Source organism: Hydractinia symbiolongicarpus, chromosome 12 (assembly GCF_029227915.1).
Source record: "Hydractinia symbiolongicarpus strain clone_291-10 chromosome 12, HSymV2.1, whole genome shotgun sequence".
Lineage (NCBI taxonomy): Eukaryota > Metazoa > Cnidaria > Hydrozoa > Anthoathecata > Hydractiniidae > Hydractinia > Hydractinia symbiolongicarpus.
Window position 1 is genome coordinate 2,067,934 of NC_079886.1, and position 21,444 is coordinate 2,089,377.

Genomic DNA, 21,444 nt, shown 5'->3' on the forward strand with positions numbered 1-21,444 from the left:
TTATACGGATCGTGTCCGGGATTTACGGGAAATCGCTGGTTTTCGTTTGCCGGCGATTAAACTTGTTTTATTTAGCGTCTCATCGAAAATGAAAACATTGTTGAAAACTACAAGTCTCGTGCGTTTTAGTGGTGAAAAAATAATTTAAAATATCCTTCGGGAAATGAGTTTACTCCCTGAATACTTTCTTTGTATACTTTTGACTATACGGGCCGAGTACGGGATTTACGGGAAATCGCGGGTTTTCGTTTGCCGGCGATTAAACTTCTTTTATTCAGCGTCTTCTCAAAAATGAAAACATTTTTGAAAGCTACAAGTCTCATGCGTTTTAGTGGTGAAAAAATAATTTAAAAAATCGTTCGGGAAATGAGTTTACTCCCTGGATACTTTCTTTATATACTTTTCAATATACGGGCCGAGTACCGGATTTACGGGAAATCGCGGGTTTTCGTTTGCCGGCGATTAAACTTCTTTTATTCAGCGTCTTATCAAAAATGAAAACATTTTTAAAAACTACAAGTCTCATGCGTTTTAGTGGTGAAAAAATAATTTAAAAAATCGTTCGGGAAATGAGTTTACTCCCTGGGTACCCTCTTTGTATACTTTTGATTATACGGGTCGTGTCCGGGATATACGGGAAATCGCGGGTTTTCGTTTGCCGGCGATTAAACTTGTTTTATTTAGCGTCTCATCAAAAATGAAAACATTTTTGAAAACTACAAGTCTCATGCGTTTTAGTGGTGAAAAAATAATTTAAAATATCCTTCGGGAAATGAGTTTACTCCCTGAATACTTTCTTTGTATACTTTTGACTATACGGGCCGAGTACGGGATTTACGGGAAATCGCGGGTTTTCGTTTGCCGGCGATTAAACTACTTTTATTCAGCGTCTTCTCAAAAATGAAAACATTTTTGAAAACTACAAGTCTCATGCGTTTTGGTGGTGAAAAAATAATTTAAAAAATCGTTCTCAACATGAGACTTGTAGTTTTCAAAAATGTTTTCATTTTTGAGAAGACGCTGAATAAAAGTAGTTTAATCGCCGGCAAACGAAAACCCGCGATTTCCCGTAAATCCCGGACTCGGCCCGTATAGTCAAAAGTATACAAAGAAAGTACTCAGGGAGTAAACTCTTTTCCCGAACGATTTTTTAAATTATTTTATCACCACTAAAACGCATGAGACTTGTAGTTTTCAACAATGTTTTCATTTTTGATGAGACGGTAAATAAAACAAGTTTAATCGCCGGCAAACGAAAACCCGCGATTTCCCGTAAATCCCGGGCTTGGCCCGTATAGTGGAATGTATATAAAGAAAGTACCCTGTGAGTAAACTCATTTCCCGAACGATTTTTCAAATTATTTCTGCAGCACTAGAACGAATGAGACTTGTAGTATTCAAAAATGTTTACATTTTTGATGAGACGCCGAATGAAAGCAGTTTAATCGCCGGCAAACGAAAACCAGCGATTTCCTGTAAACCCCGGGCTTGGCCCGTATAGTCGAATGTATATAAAGAAAGTGCGCAGGGAGTAAACTCATTTCTCGAACGATTTTTTAAATTAATTTTTCACCACTAAAACGCATGAGACTTGTAGTTTTCAAAAATGTTTTCATTTTTGATAAGACGCTGAATAAAAGAAGTTTAATCGCCGGCAAACGAAAACCCGCGTTTTCCCGTAAATCCCGTACTCGGCCCGTATAGTCAAAAGTATGCAAAAAAAGTACCTAGGGAGTAAACTAATTTCCAGAATGATTTTTTAAATTATTTTTTCACCACTAAAACGCATTAGACTTTTAGTTTTCAAAAATTTTTTCATTTTTGATGAGACGCTGAATAAAAGAAGTTTAATCGCCGGCAAACGAAAACCCGCGATTTCCTGTAAATCCCGGGCTTGGCCCCTATAGTCGAATGTATACAAAGAAAGTACCCTGTGAGTAAACTCATTTTCAGAACGATTTTTCAAATTATTTTTTCACCACTAAAACGCATGAGACTTGTAGTTTTCAAAAATGTTTTCATTTTTGATAAGACGCTGAATAAAAGAAGTTTAATCGCCAGCAAACGAAAACCTGCGATTTCCCGTAAATCCGGTACTCGGCCCGTATAGTCAAAAGTATACAAAGAAAGTACTCAAGGAGTAAACTCATTTCCCGAACGATTTTTTAAATTATTTTTTCACCAGTAAAACGCATGAGACTTGTAGTTTTCTAAAAATTTTTCATTTTTGATGAGACGGTAAATAAAACAAGTTTAATCGCCGGCAAACGAAAACCCGCGATTTCCCGTAAATCCCGGGCTTGGCCCGTATAGTGGAATGTATATAAAGAAAGTACCCTGTGAGTAAACTCATTTCCCGAACGATTTTTCAAATTATTTCTGCAGCACTAGAACGAATGAGACTTGTAGTATTCAAAAATGTTTACATTTTTGATGAGACGCCGAATGAAAGCAGTTTAATCGCCGGCAAACGAAAACCAGCGATTTCCTGTAAACCCCGGGCTTGGCCCGTATAGTCGAATGTATATAAAGAAAGTGCGCAGGGAGTAAACTCATTTCCCGAACGATTTTTTAAATTATTTTTTCACCAATAAAACGCATGAGACTTGTAGTTTTCAAAAATGTTTTCATTTTTGATAAGACGCTGAATAAAAGAAGTTTAATCGCCAGCAAACGAAAACCTGCGATTTCCCGTAAATCCGGTACTCGGCCCGTATAGTCAAAAGTATACAAAGAAAGTACTCAAGGAGTAAACTCATTTCCCGAACGATTTTTTAAATTATTTTTTCACCAGTAAAACGCATGAGACTTGTAGTTTTCTAAAAATTTTTCATTTTTGATGAGACGCTGAATAAAAGAACTTTAATCGCCGGCAAACGAAAACCTGCGATTTCCCGTAAATCCCGTACTCGGCTCATACAGTCAAAAGTATACAACGAAAGCACCCAGGGAGTAAACTCATTTCCCGGACGATTTTTTAAATTATGTTTTCACCACTAAAACGCATGAGACTTGTAGTTTTCATTTTTGATGAGACGCTGAATAAAAGAAGTTTAATCGCCGGCAAACGAAAACCCGCGATTTCCTGTAAATCCCGGACTTGGCCCGTATAGTCGAATGTATAAAAGAAAGTACCCAAGGAGTAAACTCATTTCCCGTACGATTTTGTAAATTATTTTTTCACCACTAAAACGCATGAGACTTGTAGTTTTCAACAATGTTTTCATTTTTGATGAGACGCTAAATAAAACAAGTTTAATCGCCGGCAAACGAAAACCCGCGATTTCCCGTAAATCCCGTACTCGGCCCGTATAGTCAAAAGTATACAAAGAAATTACTCAGCGAGTAAACTCATTTCCCGAACGATATTTTAAATTATTTTTTCACCACTAAAACGCATGAGACTTGTAGTTTTAAACAATGTTTTCATTTTTGATGAGACGCTAAATAAAACAAGTTTAATCGCCGGCAAACGAAAACCCGCGAATTCCCGTAAATCCCGGACTCGGCCCGTATAGTCAAAAGTATACAAAGAAAGTACCCAGGGAGTAAATTCATTTCCCGGACGATTTTTTAAATTATTTTTTCACCACTAAAACGCATGAGACTTGCAGTTTTCAAAAATATTTTCATTTTTGATGAGACACTGAATAAAAGAAGTTTAATGGCCGGCATACGAAAACCCGCGTTTTCCCGTAAATCCCGTACTCGGCCCGTATAGTCAAAAGTATACAAAAAAAGTACCCACGGAGTAAACTGATTTCCCGAATGATTTTTTAAATTATTTTTTCACCACTAAAACGCATGAGACTTGTAGTTTTCAAAAATGTTTTCATTTTTGATGAGACGCTGAGTGAAAGAAGTTTAATCGCCGGCAAACGAAAACCAGCGATTTCCTGTAAACCCCGGGCTTGGCCCGTATAGTCGAATGTATATAAAGAAAGTGCCCAGGGAGTAAACTCATTTCCCGAACGATTTTTTAAATTAATTTTTCACCACTAAAACGCATGAGACTTGTAGTTTTCAAAAATTTTTTCATTTTTGATAAGACGCTGAATAAAAGAAGTTTGATCGCCGGCAAACGAAAACCTGCGTTTTCCCGTAAATCCCGTACTCGGCCCGTATAGTCAAAAGTATGCAAAAAAAGTACCTAGGGAGTAAACTAATTTCCCGAATGATTTTTTAAATTATTTTTTCAGCACTAAAACGCATTAGACTTTTAGTTTTCAAAAATGTTTTCATTTTTGATGAGACGCTGAATAAAAGAAGTTTAATCGCCGGCAAACGAAAACCCGCGATTTCCTGTAAATCCCGGGCTTGGCCCCTATAGTCGAATGTATACAAAGAAAGTACCCTTTGAGTAAACTCCTTTTCAGAACGATTTTTCAAATTATTTTTTCACCACTAAAACGCATGAGACTTGTAGTTTTCAAAAATGTTTTCATTTTTGATAAGACGCTGAATAAAAGAAGTTTAATCGCCAGCAAACCAAAACCCGCGTTTTCCCGTAAATCCCGTACTCGGCCCGTATAGTCAAAAGTATGCAAAAAAAGTACCTAGGGAGTAAACTAATTTCCCGAATGATTTTTTAAATTATTTTTTCACCACTAAAACGCATTAGACTTTTAGTTTTCAACAATGTTTTTATTTTTGATGAGACGCTAAATAAAACAAGTTTAATCGCCGGCAAACGAAAACCCGCGATTTCCCGTAAATCCCGTACTCGGCCCGTATAGTCAAAAGTATACAAAGAAATTACTCAGCGAGTAAACTCATTTCCCGAACGATATTTTAAATTATTTTTTCACCACTAAAACGCATGAGACTTGTAGTTTTAAACAATGTTTTCATTTTTGATGAGACGCTAAATAAAACAAGTTTAATCGCCGGCAAACGAAAACCCGCGAATTCCCGTAAATCCCGGACTCGGCCCGTATAGTCAAAAGTATACAAAGAAAGTACCCAGGGAGTAAATTCATTTCCCGGACGATTTTTTAAATTATTTTTTCACCACTAAAACGCATGAGACTTGCAGTTTTCAAAAATATTTTCATTTTTGATGAGACACTGAATAAAAGAAGTTTAATGGCCGGCATACGAAAACCCGCGTTTTCCCGTAAATCCCGTACTCGGCCCGTATAGTCAAAAGTATACAAAAAAAGTACCCACGAAGTAAACTGATTTCCCGAATGATTTTTTAAATTATTTTTTCACCACTAAAACGCATGAGACTTGTAGTTTTCAAAAATGTTTTCATTTTTGATGAGACGCTGAGTGAAAGAAGTTTAATCGCCGGCAAACGAAAACCAGCGATTTCCTGTAAACCCCGGGCTTGGCCCGTATAGTCGAATGTATATAAAGAAAGTGCCCAGGGAGTAAACTCATTTCCCGAACAATTTTTTAAATTAATTTTTCACCACTAAAACGCATGAGACTTGTAGTTTTCAAAAAATTTTTCATTTTTGATAAGACGCTGAATAAAAGAAGTTTAATCGCCGGCAAACGAAAACCTGCGTTTTCCCGTAAATCCCGTACTCGGCCCGTATAGTCAAAAGTATGCAAAAAAAGTACCTAGGGAGTAAACTAATTTCCCGAATGATTTTTTAAATTATTTTTTCACCACTAAAACGCATTAGACTTTTAGTTTTCAAAAATGTTTTCATTTTTGATGAGACGCTGAATAAAAGAAGTTTAATCGCCGGCAAACGAAAACCCGCGATTTCCTGTAAATCCCGGGCTTGGCCCCTATAGTCGAATGTATACAAAGAAAGTACCCTGTGAGTAAACTCATTTTCAGAACGATTTTTCAAATTATTTTTTCACCACTAAAACGCATGAGACTTGTAGTTTTCAAAAATGTTTTCATTTTTGATAAGACGCTGAATAAAAGAAGTTTAATCGCCAGCAAACCAAAACCCGCGTTTTCCCGTAAATCCCGTACTCGGCCCGTATAGTCAAAAGTATGCAAAAAAAGTACCTAGGGAGTAAACTAATTTCCCGAATGATTTTTTAAATTATTTTTTCACCACTAAAACGCATTAGACTTTTAGTTTTCAAAAATGTTTTCATTTTTGATGAGACGCTGAATAAAAGAAGTTTAATCGCCGGCAAACGAAAACCCGCGATTTCCTGTAAATCCCGGACTTGGCCCGTATAGTCGAATGTATAAAAGAAAGCACCCAAGGAGTAAACTCATTTCCCGTACGATTTTGTAAATTATTTTTTCACCACTAAAACGCATGAGACTTGTAGTTTTCAACAATGTTTTCATTTTTGATGAGACGCTAAATAAAACAAGTTTAATCGCCGGCAAACGAAAACCCGCGATTTCCCGTAAATCCCGTACTCGGCCCGTATAGTCAAAAGTATACAAAGAAATTACTCAGCGAGTAAACTCATTTCCCGAACGATATTTTAAATTATTTTTTCACCACTAAAACGCATGAGACTTGTAGTTTTAAACAATGTTTTCATTTTTGATGAGACGCTAAATAAAACAAGTTTAATCGCCGGCAAACGAAAACCCGCGATTTCCCGTAAATCCCGGACTCGGCCCGTATAGTCAAAAGTATACAAAGAAAGTACCCAGGGAGTAAATTCATTTCCCAGACGATTTTTTAAATTATTTTTTCACCACTAAAACGCATGAGACTTGCAGTTTTCAAAAATATTTTCATTTTTGATGAGACACTGAATAAAAGAAGTTTAATGGCCGGCATAAGAAAACCCGCGTTTTCCCGTAAATCCCGTACTCGGCCCGTATAGTCAAAAGTATACAAAAAAAGTACCCACGGAGTAAACTGATTTCCCGAATGATTTTTTAAATTATTTTTTCACCACTAAAACGCATGAGACTTGTAGTTTTCAAAAATGTTTTCATTTTTGATGAGACGCTGAGTGAAAGAAGTTTAATCGCCGGCAAACGAAAACCAGCGATTTCCTGTAAACCCCGGGCTTGGCCCGTATAGTCGAATGTATATAAAGAAAGTGCCCAGGGAGTAAACTCATTTCCCGAACGATTTTTTAAATTAATTTTTCACCACTAAAACGCATGAGACTTGTAGTTTTCAAAAATTTTTTCATTTTTGATAAGACGCTGAATAAAAGAAGTTTAATCGCCGGCAAACGAAAACCTGCGTTTTCCCGTAAATCCCGTACTCGGCCCGTATAGTCAAAAGTATGCAAAAAAAGTACCTAGGGAGTAAACTAATTTCCCGAATGATTTTTTAAATTATTTTTTCACCAGTCAAACGCATGAGACTTGTAGTTTTCTAAAAATTTTTCATTTTTGATGAGACGCTGAATAAAAGAAGTTTAATCGCCGGCAAACGAAAACCCGCGTTTTCGCGTAAATCCCGTACTCGGCTCATACAGTCAAAAGTACACAAAAAAAGTACCCAGGGAGTAAACTAATTTCCCGAATGATTTTTTAAATTATTTTTTCACCACTAAAACGCATGAGACTTGTAGTTTTCAAAAATATTTTCATTTGTGATGAGACGCTGAATAAAAGAAGTTTAGTCGCCGGCAAACGAAAACCCGCGTTTTCCCGTAAATCCCGTACTCGGCCCGTATAGTCAAAAGTATACAAAAAAAGTACCCAGGGAGTAAACTCATTTCCCGAACGATTTTTTAAATTATTTTTACACCACTAAAACGCATGAGACTTGTAGTTTTCAAAAATATTCTCATTTTTGATGAGACGCTAAATAAAAGAAGTTTAATCGCCGGCAAACGAAAACCCGCGTTTTCCCGTAAATCCTGTACTCGGCCCGTATAGTCAAAAGTATACATAAAAAGCACCCAGGGAGTAAACTGATTTCCCGAATGATTTTTTAAATTATTTTTTCACCACTAAAACACATGAGACTTGTAGTTTTCAAAAATATTCTCATTTTTGATGAGACGCTAAATAAAAGAAGCTTAATCGCCGGCAAACGAAAACCCGCGATTTCCCGTAAATCCCGTACTCGGCCCGTATAGTCAAAAGTATACAAAGAAAGTACCCAGAGAGTAAACTCATTTCCCGAACGTTTTTTTAAATTATTTTTTCACCACTAAAACGCATGAGACTTGCAGTTTTCTACAATGTTTTCATTTTTGATGAGACGCTAAATAAAAAAAGTTTAATCGCCGGCAAACGAAAACCCGCGATGTCCCGTAAATCCCGGACTCGGCCCATATAGTCAAAAGTATACAAAAAAAGTACCTAGCGAGTAAATTCATTTCCCGAACGATTTTTTAAATTATTTTTTCACCACTAAAACGCATGAGACTTGTAGTTTTCAAAAATATTTTCATTTTTGATGAGACGCTGAATAAAAGAAGTTTAATCGCCGGCAAACGAAAACCCGCGTTTTCGCGTAAATCCCGTACTCGGCCCGTATAGTCAAAAGTACACAAAAAAAGTACCCAGGGAGTAAACTAATTTCCCGAATGATTTTTTAAATTATTTTTTCACCACTAAAACCCATGAGACTTGTAGTTTTCAAAAATATTTTCATTTGTGATGAGACGCTGAATAAAAGAAGTTTAGTCGCCGGCAAACGAAAACCCGCGTTTTCCTGTAAATCTTGTACTCGGCCCGTATAGTCAAAAGTATACAAAAAAAGTACCCAGGGAGTAAACTCATTTCCCGAACGATTTTTTAAATTATTTTTTCACCACTAAAACGCATGAGACTTGTAGTTTTCAAAAATGTTTTCATTTTTGATGAAACGCTAAATTAAAGAAGTTTAATCGCCGGCAAACGAAAACCCAAGTTTTCCCGTAAATCCCGTACTCGGCCCGTATAGTCAAAAGTATAAAAAAAAGTACCCACGGAGTAAACTGATTTCCCGAATGATTTTTTAAATTATTTTTTCACCACTAAAACGCATGAGGCTTGCAGTTTTCAAAAATGTTTTCATTTGTGATGAGACGCTGAATAAAAGAAGTTTAGTCGCCGGCAAACGAAAACCCGCGTTTTCCCGTAAATCCCGTACTCGGCCCGTATAGTCAAAAGTATACAAAAAAAGTACCCAGGGAGTAAACTCATTTCCCGAACGATTTTTTAAATTATTTTTTCACCACTAAAACGCATGACACTTGTAGTTTTCAAAAATGTTTTCATTTTTGATAAGACGCTAAATAAAAAAAGTTTAATCGCCGGCAAACGAAAACCCGCGATGTCCCGTAAATCCCGGACTCGGCCCATATAGTCAAAAGTATACAAAAAAAGTACCTAGCGAGTAAATTCATTTCCCGAACGATTTTTTAAATTATTTTTTCACCACTAAAACGCATGAGACTTGTAGTTTTCAAAAATATTTTCATTTTTGATGAGACGCTGAATAAAAGAAGTTTAATCGCCGGCAAACGAAAACCCGCGTTTTCGCGTAAATCCCGTACTCGGCCCGTATAGTCAAAAGTACACAAAAAAAGTACCCAGGGAGTAAACTAATTTCCCGAATGATTTTTTAAATTATTTTTTCACCACTAAAACCCATGAGACTTGTAGTTTTCAAAAATATTTTCATTTGTGATGAGACGCTGAATAAAAGAAGTTTAGTCGCCGGCAAACGAAAACCCGCGTTTTCCTGTAAATCTTGTACTCGGCCCGTATAGTCAAAAGTATACAAAAAAAGTACCCAGGGAGTAAACTCATTTCCCGAACGATTTTTTAAATTATTTTTTCACCACTAAAACGCATGAGACTTGTAGTTTTCAAAAATGTTTTCATTTTTGATGAAACGCTAAATTAAAGAAGTTTAATCGCCGGCAAACGAAAACCCAAGTTTTCCCGTAAATCCCGTACTCGGCCCGTATAGTCAAAAGTATAAAAAAAAGTACCCACGGAGTAAACTGATTTCCCGAATGATTTTTTAAATTATTTTTTCACCACTAAAACGCATGATTCTTGCAGTTTTCAAAAATGTTTTCATTTGTGATGAGACGCTGAATAAAAGAAGTTTAGTCGCCGGCAAACGAAAACCCGCGTTTTCCCGTAAATCCCGTACTCGGCCCGTATAGTCAAAAGTATACAAAAAAAGTACCCAGGGAGTAAACTCATTTCCCGAACGATTTTTTAAATTATTTTTTCACCACTAAAACGCATGACACTTGTAGTTTTCAAAAATGTTTTCATTTTTGATAAGACGCTGAATAAAAGAAGTTTAATCGCCGGCAAACGAAAACCCGCGTTTTCCCGTAAATCCCGTACTCGGCCCGTATAGTCAAAAGTATGCAAAAAAAGTACCTAGGGAGTAAACTAATTTCCCGAATGATTTTTTAAATTATTTTTTCACCACTAAAACGCATGAGACTTGTAGTTTTCAAAAATATTTTCATTTTTGATGAGACGCTGAATAAAAGAAGTTTAGTCGCCGGCAAACGAAAACCCGCGTTTTCCCGTAAATCCCGTACTCGGCCCGTATAGTCAAAAGTATACAAAAAAAGTACCCAGGGAGTAAACTCGTTTCCCGAACGATTTTTTAAATTATTTTTTCACCACTAAAACGCATGAGACTTGTAGTTTTCAAAAATATTCTCATTTTTGATGAGACGCTAAATAAAAGAAGTTTAATCGCCGGCAAACGAAAACCCGCGTTTTCCCGTAAATCCCGTACTCGGCCCGTATAGTCAAAAGTATACATAAAAAGCACCCAGGGAGTAAACTGATTTCCCGAATGATTTTTTAAATTATTTTTTCACCACTAAAACGCATGAGACTTGTAGTTTTTAAAAATATTCTCATTTTTGATGAGACGCTAAATAAAAGAAGCTTAATCGCCGGCAAATAAAAGCACGCGATTTCCCGTAAATCCCGTAGTCGGCCCGTATAGTCAAAAGTATACAAAGAAAGTACCCAGGAAGTAAACTCATTTCCCGAACGATTTTTTAAATTATTTTTTCACCACTAAAACGCATGAGACTTGTAGTTTTCAAAAATGTTTTCATTTTTGATGAGACGCTAAATAAACGAAGTTTAATCGCTGGCAAACTAAAACCCGCGATTTCCCGTAAATCCCGTACTCGGCCCGTATAGTCAAAAGTATACAAAGAAAGTACCCAGGGAGTAAATTCATTTCCCGGACGATTTTTTAAATTATTTTTTCACCACTAAAACGCATGAGACTTGCAGTTTTCAAAAATATTTTCATTTTTGATGAGACGCTGAATAAAAGAAGTTTAGTCGCCGGCAAACGAAAACCCGCGTTTTCCCGTAAATCCCGTACTCGGCCCGTATAGTCAAAAGTATACAAAAAAAGTACCCAGGGAGTAACTCATTTCCCGAACGATTTTTTAAATTATTTTTTCACCACTAAAACGCATGACACTTGTAGTTTTCAAAAATATTTTCATTTTTGATGAGACGCTGAATAAAAGAAGTTTAGTCGCCGGCAAACGAAAACCCGCGTTTTCCCGTAAATCCCGTACTCGGCCCGTATAGTCAAAAGTATACAAAAAAAGTACCCAGGGAGTAAACTCGTTTCCCGAACGATTTTTTAAATTATTTTTTCACCACTAAAACGCATGAGACTTGTAGTTTTCAAAAATATTCTCATTTTTGATGAGACGCTAAATAAAAGAAGTTTAATCGCCGGCAAACGAAAACCCGCGTTTTCCCGTAAATCCCGTACTCGGCCCGTATAGTCAAAAGTATACATAAAAAGCACCCAGGGAGTAAACTGATTTCCCGAATGATTTTTTAAATTATTTTTTCACCACTAAAACGCATGAGACTTGTAGTTTTTAAAAATATTCTCATTTTTGATGAGACGCTAAATAAAAGAAGCTTAATCGCCGGCAAATAAAAACACGCGATTTCCCGTAAATCCCGTAGTCGGCCCGTATAGTCAAAAGTATACAAAGAAAGTACCCAGGAAGTAAACTCATTTCCCGAACGATTTTTTAAATTATTTTTTCACCACTAAAACGCATGAGACTTGTAGTTTTCAAAAATGTTTTCATTTTTGATGAAACGCTAAATTAAAGAAGTTTAATCGCCGGCAAACGAAAACCCGTGATTTCCCGTAAATCCCGGACTCGGCCCGTATAGTCAAAAGTATACAAAGAAAGTACCCAGGGAGTAAATTCATTTCCCAGACGATTTTTTAAATTATTTTTTCACCACTAAAACGCATGAGACTTGCAGTTTTCAAAAATATTTTCATTTTTGATGAGACGCTGAATAAAAGAAGTTTAGTCGCCGGCAAACGAAAACCCGCGTTTTCTCGTAAATCCCGTACTCGGCCCGTATAGTCAAAAGTATACAAAAAAAGTACCCAGGGAGTAACTCATTTCCCGAACGATTTTTTAAATTATTTTTTCACCACTAAAACGCATGACACTTGTAGTTTTCAAAAATATTTTCATTTTTGATAAGACGCTGAATAAAAGAAGTTTAATCGCCGGCAAACGAAAACCCGCGTTTTCCCGTTAATCCCGTACTCGGCCCGTATAGTCAAAAGTATGCAAAAAAAGTACCTAGGGAGTAAACTAATTTCCCGAATGATTTTTTAAATTATTTTTTCACCACTAAAACGCATGAGACTTGTAGTTTTCAAAAATATTCTCATTTTTGATGAGACGCTAAATAAAAGAAGCATAATCGCCGGCAAACGAAAACCCGCGATTTCCCGTAAATCCCGTACTCTGCCCGTATAGTCAAAAGTATACAAAAAAAGTACCCAGGGAGTAAACTCATTTCCCGAACGATTTTTTAAATTATTTATTCACCACTAAAACGCATGAGACTTGTAGTTTTCAAAAATGTTTTCATTTTTGATGAAACGCTAAATTAAAGAAGTTTATTCGCCGGCAAACGAAAACCCGCGATTTCCCGTAAATCCCGGACTCGGCCCGTATAGTCAAAAGTATACAAAGAAAGTACCCAGGGAGTAAATTCATTTCCCGGACGATTTTTTAAATTATTTTTTCACCACTAAAACGCATGAGACTTGCAGTTTTCAAAAATATTTTCATTTTTGATGAGACGCTGAACAAAAGAAGTTTAATCGCCGGCAAACAAAAACCCGCGTTTTCCCGTAAATCCCGTACTCGGCCCGTATAGTCAAAAGTATACAAAAAAAGTACCCACGGAGTAACTGATTTCCCGAATGATTTTTTAAATTATTTTTTCACCACTAAAACGCATGAGACTTGCAGTTTTCAAAAATGTTTTCATTTATGATGAGACGCTGAGTGAAAGAAGTTTAATCGCCGGCAAACGAAAACCCGCGATTTCCTGTAAGTCCCGGGCTTGGCCCGTATAGTCGAATGTATTTAAAGAAAGTGCCCAGGGAGTAAACTCATTTCCCGAACGATTTTTTAAATTATTTTTTCACCACTAAAACGCATGAGACTTGTAGTTTTCAAAAATGTTTTCATTTTTTATGAGACGCTGAATAAAAGAAGCATAATCGCCGGCAAACGAAAACCCGCGATTTCCCGTAAATCCCGTACTCGGCCCGTATAGTCAAAAGTATACAAAGAAAGTACCCAGGGAGTAAACTCATTTCCCGAACGATTTTTTAAATTATTTATTCACCACTAAAACGCATGAGACTTGTAGTTTTCAAAAATGTTTTCATTTTTGATGAAACCCTAAATTAAAGAAGTTTATTCGCCGGCAAACGAAAACCCGCGATTTCCCGTAAATCCCGGACTCGGCCCGTATAGTCAAAAGTATACAAAGAAAGTACCCAGAGAGTAAATTCATTTCCCGGACGATTTTTTAAATTATTTATTCACCACTAAAACGCATGAGACTTGTAGTTTTCAAAAATGTTTTCATTTTTGATGAAACGCTAAATTAAAGAAGTTTATTCGCCGGCTAACAAAAACCCGCGATTTCCCGTAAATCCCGGACTCGGCCCGTATAGTCAAAAGTATACAAAGAAAGTACCCAGGGAGTAAATTCATTTCCCGGACGATTTTTTAAATTATTTTTTCACCACTAAAACGCATGAGACTTGCAGTTTTCAAAAATATTTTCATTTTTGATGAGACGCTGAATAAAAGAAGTTTAATCGCCGGCAAACGAAAACCCGCGTTTTCCCGTAAATCCCGTACTCGGCCCGTATAGTCAAAAGTATACAAAAAAAGTACCCACGGAGTAAACTGATTTCCCGAATGATTTTTTTAAATTATTTTTTCACCACTAAAACGCATGAGACTTGCAGTTTTCAAAAATGTTTTCATTTATGATGAGACGCTGAGTGAAAGAAGTTTAATCGCTGGCAAACGAAAAGCCGCGATTTCCTGTAAATCCCGGGCTTGGCCCGTATAGTCGAATGTACTTAAAGAAAGTGCCCAGGGAGTAAACTCATTTCCCGAACGATTTTTTAAATTATTTTTTCACCACTAAAACGCATGAGACTTGTAGTTTTCAAAAATGTTTTCATTTTTGATAAGACGCTGAATAAAAGAAGTTTAATCGCCGGCAAACGAAAACCCGCTTTTTCCCGTAAATCCCGTACTCGGCCCGTATAGTCAAAAGTATACATAAAAAGCACCCAGGGAGTAAACTGATTTCCCGAATGATTTTTTAAATTATTTTTTCACCACTAAAACGCATGAGACTTGTAGTTTTGAAAAATGTTTTCATTTTTGATGAGACGCTGAATAAAAGAAGTTTAATCGCCGGCAAACGAAAACCCGCGATTTCCTGTAAATCCCGGGCTTGGCCCCTATAGTCGAATGTATACAAAGAAAGTACCCTGTGAGTAAACTCATTTTCAGAACGATTTTTCAAATTATTTTTTCACCACTAAAACGCATGAGACTTGTAGTTTTCAAAAATGTTTTCATTTTTGATAAGACGCTGAATAAAAGAAGTTTAATCGCCAGCAAACGAAAACCCGCGATTTCCCGTAAATCCGGTACTCGGCCCGTATAGTCAAAAGTATACAAAGAAAGTACTCAAGGAGTAAACTCATTTCCCGAACAATTTTTTAAATAATTTTTTCACCAGTAAAACGCATGAGACTTGTAGTTCTCCAAAAATTTTTCATTTTTGATGAGACGCTGAATAAAAGAAGTTTAATCGCCGGCAAACGAAAACCTGCGATTTCCCGTAAATCCCGTACTCGGCTCATACAGTCAAAAGTATACAACGAAAGTACCCAGGGAGTAAACTCATTTCCCGGAAGATTTTTTAAATTATGTTTTCACCACTAAAACGCATGAGACTTGTAGTTTTCAAAAATGTTTTCATTTTTGATGAGACGCTGAATAAAAGAAGTTTAATCGCCGGCAAACAAAAACCCGCGATTTCCTGTAAATACCGGACTTGGCCCGTATAGTCGAATGTATACAAAGAAAGTACCCAAGGAGTAAACTCATTTCCCGTACGATTTTGTAAATTATTTTTTAGTCACTAAAACGGATGAGACATGTAGTTTTTAAAAATACTTTCATTTTTGATGAGACGCTGAATAAAAAAAGTTTAATCGCCGGCAAACGAAAACCCGCGATTTCCCGTAAATCCCGTACTCGGCCCGTATAGTCAAAAGTACATAAAAAAAGTACCCAGGGAGTAAACTGACTTCCCGAATGATTTTTTAAATTATTTTTTCACTACTAAAACGCATGAGACTTGTAGTTTTCAAATAAAAATTTATTTTTGATGACACGCTGAATAAAAGAAGTTTAATCGCCGGCAAACGAAAACCCGCGATTTCCTGTAAATCCCTGGCTTGGCCCCTATAGTCGAATGTATACAAAGAAAGTACCCTGTGAGTAAACTCATTTTCAGAGCGATTTTTTAAATTATTTTTTCACCACTAAAACGCATGAGACTTGTAGTTTTCAAAAATGTTTTCATTTTTGATGAGACGCTGAATAAAAGAAGTTTAATCGCCGGCAAACAAAAACCCGCGATTTCCTGTAAATCCCGGACTTGGCCCGTATAGTCGAATGTATACAAAGAAAGTACCCAAGGAGTAAACTCATTTCCCGTACGATTTTGTAAATTATTTTTTAGTCACTAAAACGGATGAGACATGTAGTTTTTAAAAATATTTTCATTTTTGATGAGACGCTGAATAAAAAAAGTTTAATCGCCGGCAAACGAAAACCCGCGATTTCCCGTAAATCCCGTACTCGGCCCGTATAGTCAAAAGTACATAAAAAAAGTACCCAGGGAGTAAACTGACTTCCCGAATGATTTTTTAAATTATTTTTTCACTACTAAAACGCATGAGACTGGTAGTTTTCAAAAAAAAAATTATTTTTGATGAGACGCTGAATAAAAGAAGTTTAATCGCCGGCAAACGAAAACCCGCGATTTCCTGTAAATCCCTGGCTTGGCCCCTATAGTCGAATGTATACAAAGAAAGTACCCTGTGAGTAAACTCATTTTCAGAGCGATTTTTTAAATTATTTTTTCACCACTAAAACGCATGAGACTTGTAGTTTTCAAAAATGTTTTCATTTTTGATGAGACGCTGAATAAAAGAAGTTTAATCGCCGGCAAACAAAAACCCGCGATTTCCTGTAAATCCCGGACTTGGCCCGTATAGTCGAATGTATACAAAGAAAGTACCCAAGGAGTAAACTCATTTCCCGTACGATTTTGTAAATTATTTTTTAGTCACTAAAACGGATGAGACATGTAGTTTTTAAAAATATTTTCATTTTTGATGAGACGCTGAATAAAAACAGTTTAATCGCCGGCAAACAAAAACCCGCGATTTCCCGTAAATCCCGTACTCGGCCCGTATAGTCAAAAGTACATAAAAAAAGTACCCAGGGAGTAAACTGACTCCCCGAATGATTTTTTAAATTATTTTTTCACTACTAAAACGCATGAGACTTGTAGTTTTCAAAAAAAAATTTATTTTCGATGAGACGCTGAATAAAAGAAGTTTAATCGCCGGCAAACGAAAACCCGCTTTTCCCGTAAATCCCTGGCTTGAACCGTATAGTTGAATGTATACAAAGAAAGTACCCTGTAAATAAACTCATTTTCAGAACGATTTTTTAAATTATTTTTTCACCACTAAGACGCATGAAACTTGTAGTTTTTAAAAATGTTTTTATTTTTGAGAAGACGCTGAATAAAAGAAGTTTAATCGCCGGCAAACGAAAACCCGCGATTTCCCGTAAATCCCGTACTCGGCCCGTATAGTCAAAAGTATACAAAGAAAGTACTCAGGGAGGAAACTTATTTCCCGAACGATATTTTAAATTATTTTTTCACCGCTAAAACGCATGAGACTTGTAGTTTTCAAAAATGTTTTTATTTTTGTTGAGACGCTAAATAAAACAAGTTTTTTCGCCGGCAAACGAAAACCCGCGATTTCCCGTAAATCCCGGACACGACCCGTATAATCAAAAGTATACAAAGAAAGTGACCTGGGAGTAAACTCATTTCCCGAACGATTTTTTAAATTATTTTTTCACCACTAAAACGCATGAGACTTGTAGTTTTCCAAAATGTTTTCATTCTTGATGAGACTCTAAATAAAAGAAGTTTAATCGTCGGCAAACGAAAACCCGGGATTTCCCGTAAATCCCGGGCTTGGCCGTATAGTCGAATGTATATAAAGAAAATGCCCTGTGAGTGAACTCATTTCCCGAACGATTTTTTAAATTATTTTTTCACCATTAAAACGCATGAGATTTGTAGTTTTCAAAAATGTTTTCATTTTTGATGAGACGCTGAATGAAAGAAGTTTGGTCTCCGGCAAACGAAAACCCGGGATTTCCTGTAAATCCCGAACTTGGCCCGTATAGTCGAATGTATAAAAGAAAGTACCCAGGGAGTTAACTGATTTCCCGAACGATTTTTCAAATTATTTCTGCAGCACTAGAACGAATGAGACTTGTAGTATTCAAAAATGTTTACATTTTTGATGAGACGCCGAATGAAAGCAGTTTAATCGCTGACAACCGAAAACCCGCTTTTCCCGTAAATCCCTGGCTTGAACCGTATAGTTGAATGTATACAAAGAAAGTACCCTGTGAATAAACTCATTTTCAGAACGATTTTTTAAATTATTTTTTCACCACTAAGACGCATGAGACTTGTAGTTTTCAAAAATGTTTTCATTTTTGAGAAGACGCTGAATAAAAGAAGTTTAATCGCCGGCAAACGAAAACCCGCGATTTTCCGTAAATCCCGTACTCGGCCCGTATAGTCAAAAGTATACAAAGAAAGTACTCAGGGAGTAAACTTATTTCCCGAACGATATTTTAAATTATTTTTTCACCGCTAAAACGCATGAGACTTGTAGTTTTTAAAAATGTTTTTATTTTTGTTGAGACGCTAAATAAAACAAGTTTTTTCGCCGGCAAACGAAAACCCGCGATTTCCCGTAAATCCCGGACACGACCCGTATAATCAAAAGTATACAAAGAAAGTGACCTGGGAGTAAACTCATTTCCCGAACGATTTTTTAAATTATTTTTTCACCACTAAAACGCATGAGACTTGTAGTTTTCCAAAATGTTTTCATTCTTGATGAGACTCTAAATAAAAGAAGTTTAATCGTCGGCAAACGAAAACCCGGGATTTCCCGTAAATCCCGGGCTTGGCCGTATAGTCGAATGTATATAAAGAAAATGCCCTGTGAGTGAACTCATTTCCCGAACGATTTTTTAAATTATTTTTTCACCATTAAAACGCATGAGATTTGTAGTTTTCAAAAATGTTTTCATTTTTGATGAGACGCTGAATGAAAGAAGTTTGGTCTCCGGCAAACGAAAACCCGGGATTTCCTGTAAATCCCGAACTTGGCCCGTATAGTCGAATGTATAAAAGAAAGTACCCAGGGAGTTAACTGATTTCCCGAACGATTTTTCAAATTATTTCTGCAGCACTAGAACGAATGAGACTTGTAGTATTCAAAAATGTTTATATTTTTGATGAGACGCCGAATGAAAGCAGTTTAATCGCTGACAACCGAAAACCCGCTTTTCCCGTAAATCCCTGGCTTGAACCGTATAGTTGAATGTATACAAAGAAAGTACCCTGTAAATAAACTCATTTTCAGAACGATTTTTTAAATTATTTTTTCACCACTAAGACGCATGAAACTTGTAGTTTTTAAAAATGTTTTTATTTTTGAGAAGACGCTGAATAAAAGAAGTTTAATCGCCGGCAAACGAAAACCCGCGATTTCCCGTAAATCCCGTACTCGGCCCGTATAGTCAAAAGTATACAAAGAAAGTACTCAGGGAGGAAACTTATTTCCCGAACGATATTTTAAATTATTTTTTCACCGCTAAAACGCATGAGACTTGTAGTTTTCAAAAATGTTTTTATTTTTGTTGAGACGCTAAATAAAACAAGTTTTTTCGCCGGCAAACGAAAACCCGCGATTTCCCGTAAATCCCGGACACGACCCGTATAATCAAAAGTATACAAAGAAAGTGACCTGGGAGTAAACTCATTTCCCGAACGATTTTTTAAATTATTTTTTCACCATTAAAACGCATGAGACTTGTAGTTTTCCAAAATGTTTTCATTCTTGATGAGACTCTAAATAAAAGAAGTTTAATCGTCGGCAAACGAAAACCCGGGATTTCCCGTAAATCCCGGGCTTGGCCGTATAGTCGAATGTATATAAAGAAAATGCCCTGTGAGTGAACTCATTTCCCGAACGATTTTTTAAATTATTTTTTCACCATTAAAACGCATGAGATTTGTAGTTTTCAAAAATGTTTTCATTTTTGATGAGACGCTGAATGAAAGAAGTTTGGTCTCCGGCAAACGAAAACCCGGGATTTCCTGTAAATCCCGAACTTGGCCCGTATAGTCGAATGTATAAAAGAAAGTACCCAGGGAGTTAACTGATTTCCCGAACGATTTTTCAAATTATTTCTGCAGCACTAGAACGAATGAGACTTGTAGTATTCAAAAATGTTTACATTTTTGATGAGACGCCGAATGAAAGCAGTTTAATCGCTGACAACCGAAAACCCGCTTTTCCCGTAAATCCCTGGCTTGAACCGTATAGTTGAATGTATACAAAGAAAGTACCCTGTGAATAAACTCATTTTCAGAACGATTTTTTAAATTATTTTTTCACCACTAAGACGCATGAGACTTGTAGTTTTCAAAAATGTTTTCATTTTTGAGAAGACGCTGAATAAAAGAAGTTTAATCGCCGGCAAACGAAAACCCGCGATTTTCCGTAAATCCCGTACTCGGCCCGTATAGTCAAAAGTATACAAAGAAAGTACTCAGGGAGTAAACTTATTTCCCGAACGATATTTTAAATTATTTTTTCACCGCTAAAACGCATGAGACTTGTAGTTTTTAAAAATGTTTTTATTTTTGTTGAGACGCTAAATAAAACAAGTTTTTTCGCCGGCAAACGAAAACCCGCGATTTCCCGTAAATCCCGGACACGACCCGTATAATCAAAAGTATACAAAGAAAGTGACCTGGGAGTAAACTCATTTCCCGAACGATTTTTTAAATTATTTTTTCACCACTAAAACGCATGAGACTTGTAGTTTTCCAAAATGTTTTCATTCTTGATGAGACTCTAAATAAAAGAAGTTTAATCGTCGGCAAACGAAAACCCGGGATTTCCCGTAAATCCCGGGCTTGGCCGTATAGTCGAATGTATATAAAGAAAATGCCCTGTGAGTGAACTCATTTCCCGAACGATTTTTTAAATTATTTTTTCACCATTAAAACGCATGAGATTTGTAGTTTTCAAAAATGTTTTCATTTTTGATGAGACGCTGAATGAAAGAAGTTTGGTCTCCGGCAAACGAAAACCCGGGATTTCCTGTAAATCCCGAACTTGGCCCGTATAGTCGAATGTATAAAAGAAAGTACCCAGGGAGTTAACTGATTTCCCGAACGATTTTTCAAATTATTTCTGCAGCACTAGAACGAATGAGACTTGTAGTATTCAAAAATGTTTACATTTTTGATGAGACGCCGAATGAAAGCAGTTTAATCGCTGACAACCGAAAACCCGCTTTTCCCGTAAATCCCTGGCTTGAACCGTATAGTTGAATGTATACAAAGAAAGTACCCTGTGAATAAACTCATTTTCAGAACGATTTTTTAAATTATTTTTTCACCACTAAGACGCATGAGACTTGTAGTTTTCAAAAATGTTTTCATTTTTGAGAAGACGCTGAATAAAAGAAGTTTAATCGCCGGCAAACGAAAACCCGCGATTTTCCGTAAATCCCGTACTCGGCCCGTATAGTCAAAAGTATACAAAGAAAGTACTCAGGGACTAAACTTATTTCCCGAACGATATTTTAAATTATTTTTTCACCGCTAAAACGCATGAGACTTGTAGTTTTCAAAAATGTTTTTATTTTTGATGAGACGCTAAATAAAACAAGTTTATTCGCCGGCAAACGAAAACCCGCGATTTCCCGTAAATCCCGGGCTTGGCCGTATAGTCGAATGTATATAAAGAAAATGCCCTGTGAGTGAACTCATTTCCCGAACGATTTTTTAAATTATTTTTTCACCATTAAAAC